Source organism: Hetaerina americana, unplaced genomic scaffold (assembly GCF_022747635.1).
Source record: "Hetaerina americana unplaced genomic scaffold, ioHetAmer1.1.p SCAF_56, whole genome shotgun sequence".
In the NCBI taxonomy this organism is placed as follows: Eukaryota; Metazoa; Arthropoda; class Insecta; order Odonata; family Calopterygidae; genus Hetaerina; species Hetaerina americana.
In genome coordinates this window covers 2,986,814-2,995,925 of record NW_027287161.1, presented here as the reverse complement: position 1 = coordinate 2,995,925, position 9,112 = coordinate 2,986,814, and positions in this window count along the sequence as shown.

Sequence of the window (9,112 nt, the reverse complement as noted above, 5' to 3'; positions counted from 1 at the left end):
CTCTCTGATGATACCGTCTCTCTTAATCTTCTACCATCCATATATTATACTTCCATGCGGAAGGGTGTCTCACTCTTTTGTGAATAAGAAGTTTCGTCCGTTTCCGTGAATGGAAATGTAAAAAAATAGGTTTTCAGGAGGCGGTTTGATTGCCTAAATTTAATCAGGGAGTTTTGGAGATGGGTTCTGGAAAAGGGCGGGGAAGGACGTATAGGAAGGCGAAATAAAGAGAACTAGCAGAGAGGACGGGAAGGCCGGGACGAGGATGGAATTCGATGTTGGCGTTGGGCGGCAAACGGGGAGGGTCGAAGGAATAGAAAGCGGGAGGAGAAGAGGGTTTCGTGGGGGTTCACGAAGGCTGTTCGGATGTGTTGCAAGGGATACGCGGTGATCGCAAGGTGTTGGACTGCGTGCTGCCACTCCAATACCTCTTCAGCACCTAATAAATGATCGCGATGAACTAAATTGGCGAGTCGAGTTGAACGGGGACAGTAGACATAGATTAAAAGAAAAATTTTCCCGATAGGCGAGAGGAAGGCGACTTTATCACTTCTTCTGCGCTTTCCAAACCTGTTCATCAAAAGAAATAATTCTTTTGATAAATAGTCTTAGAGAATTCCAGATAGGTCTTCCAATGTTGCTCATTAATATTCAAATATCCTTATGACTGGGTGCCTATGCCATTTGATTTCTGTAGTTGACTCTATGGGGACGCTCGGGCGAAGCACTTTACTTTCGGGGATCAATATTTCCTTAACTACTCATATTCGTGGGTGGGAAATTGGTTTGACGGCTCTTGTCCCAATTCTCTTGTCCAGGGGATATTTTTTCTCAGGCTCTCCATGATTTGCGTTGATCCATTGATTGATAATTTACGTACATCCATCCCGGGTTACGACTAAAATTTGGCTCACCAACTCCAAAATATCAATTTCCCAATAACAGTTGCCACGCTGGGTTAGTATTCCAAGTTAACCATCAAGTTATTAATTCCGAAGTACTGATAACAATCATCTCCAAAACGTGATACCTCTCCTTGAGCTAATGAGGCAGGCAACGGTAAATGGTGTTAGTAATAAATGGGAGAGAGTCAGTGATAATGAACACTTGAATTGGACTTCGGAAAGATTGGTTGGTGACCTCATAAGCTAAAACGATTGTGAATGTGACCACGAAAATAACTGCATCATTCAGAGGCTTGGTGAAAGGCTTGATGGAAAATTGAATTGTTTCGGAGGGATTTGTCGAAGGCTATATGATGGAGAAGTTTACTCATGTTGATAATATTTTTTTTAAGGTAATCTACCGCTTAAGGTAGGTTTTTGGATGGAAACAACTACCAAACAAATATTTTATTACTCCTAACAAAACACAAAATCTATCATCCTACTCTATATCAGGTCCCTCTTCATCTCTGAGTACTTTCTTCCTCCCTTCATGCCGTCCAACATCCCTATCCTGTTCCTTCCCTTTCCTCTCTTGCCCAACATTCTCCCCTTTATCACAGTCTTCAACATCCCACTGCCGGTCAACACCCCCTTCATCCACTTTTCCTGCCTCCATAGGATTGCTCCCAACAAACCCCTCTCTTCACCCACCATACCAAGTACTTCCTCATTTGTTTTCTTCTCTGTCCATTTCACCTTCTCCATTCTTCTCCACACCCACATTTCAAAAGCCTCCAATCTACGTCTATCCTCCTGCTTCAATGACCACGTTTCCGCACCGTATATAGCTACGCTCCATATCAAAGTTTTTACGAGTCTTTTCTTAACATCCTTACTCAAAGTCCCTGTCAAAGTGAATACACCCAATGTACTCGTAAAATAGATTTTTTAGTACATTTAAATAAGGGATTTGCTTGAGTTGGACTTTGCGGTTAGTGGTCCGATAATACTATGAACGTGGCCCTAGCTAAACATTTAAAGATCAAGCTTACGTAGTTGGACGAGCACAAGGTGTTATTGGATGCGCATGATTGCAACGGTCCTCCGTGACCTTATATCCATGTGAAGAAGAGAGAAAGGGAGGAATAAGCAAAAACACTCGGCAGGTGAAGTAAATGGGCGTCGGCCTTAGTTCTCTTTACTATCGAAGGTGCGCCCATCCCACGTGCGGTATGCTGTATTCCATGCATAAACCCTGGCGCGAAACTGAATGTGCGTCCCGGCCAATACTGGTCGACGATAGAAATTATTATTGTGTTGGTATTTTAATTCGCTTAGAATAATAACGCTTCGTTTAAGTTTATCGCTATAATTGGCATGTAATAAGTGCCAGTAATCATAAAAACTCTTGCAATTATCTTTAAAAGAGTGGTAAGACGAATATTTTATGGAAGTAATTATTTTCGCGCCATTGTGGAGATCTTCCTTGATTTTTTCAATATAATTTAAAGGAGAGCATACTTGTTAATGTTATTAATAATATAAACCACCTTACTCTATGCTTCCGAAGAAGTTATAATTCCCAATTGGAATGAATCCAACTTGGCATTAATCTGTGAATATTAATGCCTGCGTAACTAAACGCTAGAGCAACCACTTGCAAATCTTCTACTATAATGCCTCTGCTGCTGAAAGCGTAGCTAATGGAATGACATATTGACGAAAACATTAAAAAATTAAATAATTAGAGTTTTCTTAAATATAGATACTTAAGAAATCACAATCAACTCAGCCATAATCATCGTCATCATCAAAGCCATATGCCACTCATGGTCACTGTCGCTCCTTCTATTAATTAATATTTTATTTTTTTTAATTAGCTTACGGTTATTTTGATTCTCCTAGATTGTTTTACCCATATATGTTCCTTAATTATTACTAATACTTACGGTTTACATGGCTGGAGAATGTAAAATACTTGCTGAAATCAGAAAATGGAAAGCATATTCCATTTCATGAGTCATTTCATGATTTTTGAACGCGTACTATTTTTTTCTATTTTCACGGTGAAGCTTGAAATATGTCTTCCAAAAAAATGATATCCAATATTCTCACTTCCATCGGCCTAAGGGCGATACTAAATTCCACATACTACGTTAATTGACAGGTTAAGGTCAGTTGACGTTATTCGCTTTTTTCTGACTATTTAATAGTTTATCTACTACATGAAATAAATCCGCATGTAAAGTTCGATGTTGGGACAGGAAAAATGTTTCCGGTGGAATCACACTACGAGAATATATTAAAAAGATATTTGGGGAGAAGTGCGTCAAAAGTACGATGTACGAGATTCGCAGATCATTAGCGGCTTAATATTCACATATGCTTCCATCATTATTCATGTATTGTTGGGGAGATAATTGAGGTGGTTTCCCTTGCCTTCCTCAACGGTGTTTTTAAGGTGACATCATCACTTTCAATAGCCGCCCCACGGGGTCAGATGTCTTGTCTTTGCGGTGGTCTCACTGAGGAATAGACGCTGCGTGGATACCTTTTGTTTGGTTCCTGCCCTTCGATCAACCTGGCAGGGATTGATTGCTTCCACCAACACGACCCTAGGAGTCATCAAATCATATAAACCCTTCGACCATGTCAAGGTTGCAGTCTATGAGGAGGGAGGATGGAAAAAGTGAAATGGACGCAGAGAATAACAAGCGAAGCTCAAGTCATGTTTGTTGGGAGAAATTCAAAGGGTGAATCGGATACAGGGCATATTGAGTGGCGATGGAATGCGTACTTGATAGAGGGGAGAATGTTTACTAAGCGAGACGGAGGGAGAAGTAAGGCGTGTTGGAAGGAATTGAAAGGACTTCAAAATCATGAGTAGTTGAAGAATGGCTCATTGTAGTGTAGGGTTTTCCGATGTCTATCGCCGTGTTAGATCAGACTTAGAAGTGTAGTCGTGGTTGGCCCTTGATTCTATCAGTATTCAGTATCAGTGTCACTTGATCTGTAGACCACCATCAATTATAACACTAATAAGTAAATATAAAATTGTTAAATTAATATTTATTTAATAAAAAAACATAGTAAAAGCATCATTTTTTCCTGTAATGCGCCTCTTTGTCAAAACTAAACTTTAAACACGACAAACTCGGCCAAAATGGTTTGCAATACGCTTTTGAGTATTTCGCCGGTCATTTTGAATCAAATCTTCGACGATTTTGCGATGTTTATTGTCTGTGGCTGTGATCGGACGTCCGCTGCGTGTTTCATCGAAAATTGTGGCTTTTCCAGGCTTGCAACGAAATGTGGTGAATCTCAGTAGGAGTCACTTTTTCAGCAGCTAAAAATTCGATAACAGCACGCTGTTTAACTCGCGTTGGCATTGCACTAGAACACATCTCCATACTTCCGCTTTTCAAAATGCACTGGATGAATGTAACGACCTCAAACCTGAGCATGAGTGTTGAGGGGGGATGTTACTTCCACATGCCACCGGGAGTGTTTCTGAAGGTCATTTTTTTGTGGCCTATAAGCATGTGTGCATTAGTTTCCAGCCTGCCCTCGTATTATGCTGATGAATGTTACTCCAAAAACTCGTGCGTCATTTGCCTAGCTTTCAGCTGTGGATTCTGCTGTGGATTTCTATGGATCCTCATAGTGAAAACTAATATTTTGTGTTATCCTAGATTCAGAAAGAGAATAAATATCTATTATTACCCCTCGAAGTATTCTCCAATGTAACCTCTGGTATAGCCTTGCTTGAAACAAATAATACACACATTTGTGATGATAATAGTATTCTGCTGTTAAGAAAAAATTCACACTGCACGAATTTGATCCAAAATCTCATAATCTCGTCTCGTGTCAATACAATAATTTCAGAGTGTAAAAATCAATCGCCTTAACCGGGATTCGAACCCTGATCCCTCGATGTCCGGCCGAGTGCTTTAGCCAGTTAAGCTATCGAGGATAAACTGGCTAAAGCACTCGACCGGATATTGAGGGATCCGGGTTCGAATCCCAGTCAAGGCGAATGATTTTTACACTCTGAAATCGATGCATTGAAATGCATATTAGCGGATGACTCCGTTAAAAGTTACTGTTGCGGCATCTCCCGCAGTTTCTTGGATCTGATCTCGCGCGTTTAGTACTATCACTTCCAACCCATCTTCCTTTGAAGGAAATTTCTGAGGGGGTTAATGCAATATTTTTTACAATTACATTTCACTTATTAATTAGAAGGAACTGACTGGCTTATCTAACGGTATATGCCTACTCTATATCTCAGGGGGTTTTGAGTGAAAGAGATTACTATCTGATACACATAAACCTCGTAAATTGTTCTTCAAGAAAGATGGCTTAGTAGTTAGAGTCAGTGGCCAGCAAAACTGTCTAGAGATTTAGAGGCGTGTACAAAGTCAAATTATTCTTTCACAGGACAATTTCAATCATAAGTTTCCCCAGCGCGCTGTGTTAAGTATATGTGTAATCATTTTCAATGGAGTAATCTAATTAATTAATGTATCGCTGACCGAAATTTCTTTTTGAGAATTCTGCAGTTGTCATCTCACAATCCAAAGGCCCACATCCGTATACTATCATACTGAGCTGCAGGACTTTGGCGGAACCGACAGCATTGTTTCTTCAGATCGATTGCTAACACAAGTTCCAATCCAATCATAAGTTTCAATCCGTTAAGCATTTATATCCGGCCCTGATTTATGGCACTCAACCGTGAACTGTGGCTACCGGTTCTGAATGTTGGCACATGCCCCGGAATTATGACAGACGCCTATGGTTTTTGGCAACCGGTCTCTTAATTCACATTCGGTAATATTTTCCGGTTGATGGCATTCGAATTGGAACAGCCGGGTTAAGTTTTGGCACACATCCCTCGTAGTCTGACCCTGATTTTTGGAATCCCGCCCGGATGGACGCTAAATGGTATTCGGAGGAGCAAGAATTTGAAATCAGTGACATAACGAGTATTTTGTAAGAATATTCGTTTAACTTAGTGATTTCACTTTTTAGGATTTTATAAGAAATATCTTCAGTTACTTCTTTGATCCTTGAACCTTGATAGCCATCGGATTTAGTCTTGAGAGACGCGCCACTACCAACAAGAGTGAGTTTTGTTGACGGTATGATACTTGTGCACGCATCAACTAGGGCAGGCAAAAATCAGGGAAAATACGTGAGCGTGACGGTGAGAAACATTGTATTTGGCTTACTTTTTTCTCATAGAAAGGGTCAGAGAGGCTTTAACTCCCTAGCCATTAGACCTAGTACTGCAATTGAAATGTAATCCGCTATAAATCCAAGGGAGTTCGGTTTTTTTAATAATTTCCTTGCATATAATTCCCTTACCCAAGTATAACTTTGTAAGACATAAGTTGCGACTGCAATTACTCGTATTACGCCTCGATTCGTGCCTCAGTAAAATCTCAATCCACAATTTATCGACTTTAAGGGTCGAAGGAAATTTTGAAGGCAGTAGATGAGAGGGGGAGTGGTGTTTACAGCTATAAGACGGCAATTCCACAAACCGCATCACTTTCATGTATTCGCATCGTCTTCTGACCTGTGACCCGAAGGAAAAAGTCCCGTCAGGTTGTCCTGTTTCCCACAACGCGAGTTTCATGGAAAGGAAGGAGATATTTTTTTCGAAACAAAAGATGGAAGAAACGTGCTTTACGTGTAAAAACTTATTCTACGATCACTCTTCCCACCGCCTCCTACCGAACTCATATTCCTGCCCCTCTTCCCGCTTTCCTCCCTAACCTACCGCAGCAGCCGCCGCATCCAGAAGGCACGGGTTTATTCGCAAGCACCAATCAATTCGGGAGGAACGATCACTGCGTTTTTATATACTTGGAGACAATCAGCGAAAGACAGCGTGGGAGGAAAAGGGCCGACCAGCTTTCACTCTGTTTCGCGCAAAGAACTAAAAATATAATACATATCCCACCTCCGGTGAGCATTAAATCGACTTTCGGATTGCATGTGGATAGATTATAAATGCCCCTTCCATCATTTGAAAATAATTGATCTTTAAAAATCACAAACCATCGCAAAACTACATTTACTATTGAGATAGGATGATCGTATATGCGCCCTGAAATGCAAGTTGTTCATTTTAAACAAAGATAATCAAAATTGAGAACAGCAAAACAAAATTTCGACTCGAGTGCCTCAAATGAGTAATTCTACCTCGTGAATCTGCATGGAAATTTTTCATGTTACGATTCCTAAAATGCTCATAAACATTAGGAATCAATACTCAAAAACGGGTTGGTCTTTTGGTGAGTCATGAAAGTACTTGCCAGTCAAATCAAGGGCCTGAGTTTCGAGTAACGTCCGAAATGCCATCTGCGTTAGCCCTTCGTGTTTTATTTTCGGTGCGAAATGCTCGTAGCCGTCGGAGAACCTAAAAATACAGCGTTGGTATCAAAGAATTCCCCCACATTATGTAAACGAGAACAGTTCCCAAGAATCTACAATTGCGGTTATCCTTGACGGACTCATGATGTCACTGATATTTTTCCTGAGCAACTATAGCACGGTCAGCTGGGTCCCGCGAAGCTCGGAGGCCAACGAGCACATTCCTTCTCCCCTCGAAATTTAGCGGGCGCCCGATTTTAAGAGATTAGCCGAACATTTTCAGAACTCGAGTGCGTCTCTCGGTCTCCCTTGTATCATTTTGATCTCCCTTGTTACCCCCACACTCTCTCTGCGCCTTTCACTTTCTTCTGGTTCCAACCTGAGGCTTCTGTGGAGGACGACGTTTTTTTTTAGCCGGAAGGGGATGCGAATATGCCGCTTTGATCAGAATTAAGATCACCGGGCACTAAGTACGCATGCTCTTCGCTCACTTTCGATCGGAGCGATGGAGGATATATTATATGGAGGATTGGAATTTCACCTCCGAAGGTTCGTGGAGTGAGTACTCGTACGATTTTTTTATGATTCGAAATCGCCATTTTATTTTGGAAACATCCCAACTGTTTTTATAATTCCAAACTATTATCCATACTAAAAGGCTTTGTACACATCCGATTTTTCATGATTCGAAATCGCCATTTTATTTTGGAAACATCACAACTGTTTTTAAATCCCAAACTATTATCCATACTAAAAGGTGTTTTTTACATTTCCACAGACTTTTATTATAAGGTACAGCGCGTTTCACCGACTTGCGGAATCATCGGGTACCTTATAATAAAAGTCTGTGGAAAAGTACCAAGTCTCATAGCATGTATAATGAGTGAAGTGATGCCTGGAACAGTAGAATATATCCAAACTTTTATTTTTTTAATTCTTGACCGCCTGATTTTCAATATTAGCCCATTATAATGAATGTTAAATAAATATTTAGCTGGAATAGGAAAAACAAAGAAGTATATTTATTAACTGATGAAAAAAATGCATCATATATGAGGCGAATACATGCAGCCAATAGCAGTTTAAGTGCCATATTGCAAATATTTCCATTGTACATATTTCTATTTAGTTTGATATTTCTACCATGGTCCGAAAATACTAAAATTTTCATTTAACTACACTTACTTGAAAGCCAACCGAGATAAGGGCAAAAAGCGTACTTCCAACACTGAGTGCTTATTCCATGCGACTCGTTAATCTGTTTCCATCAGTTTTGTGCCCAATTGCATGTCTCTCTTTTTCAACAATTATTCTGTCGCCTCATGTTGCTCAGAAAAAGTGTGAAAGGCTTTCTCCCACCTCCACACCCTAAGTTGGTTGTTTGCTTCCCAAATCGACAGAATAGATGGAGATGACCAGCACTTTCCTTTCCCATAGAACTCACTCCCCACAAATTTCACCAGGGTTGCTCGTACCCCCCTTTGATCCCACCGCTGCTGCCTCCCCCCCCCCCGGGCCTCCAACTGCACGCGTCACATAAATGCCGATACTCGAGGCTCCAAGCTGCCTTTACTGCCACCAATTTTCGGTCTCGGTCGCATTTTTCAGGATATGAAATATTATCTAGTTTCGCTTTCTCCCTGGATTACAGCATGTCACAGGGAATGATGGGAAAAGAAAAGAGAATAAATGGAGAAACCACTCGGAAATGACGAGTTTGCGCCTTCAGTAAAGGTACCGACTGAATTTTCTGTGTGATAGCGTTCCCGAATTAATGCTTCGAATGTAATTTACGACCACTATATACTCTTTCCCGCACATAATGGGGAGTCCTTACG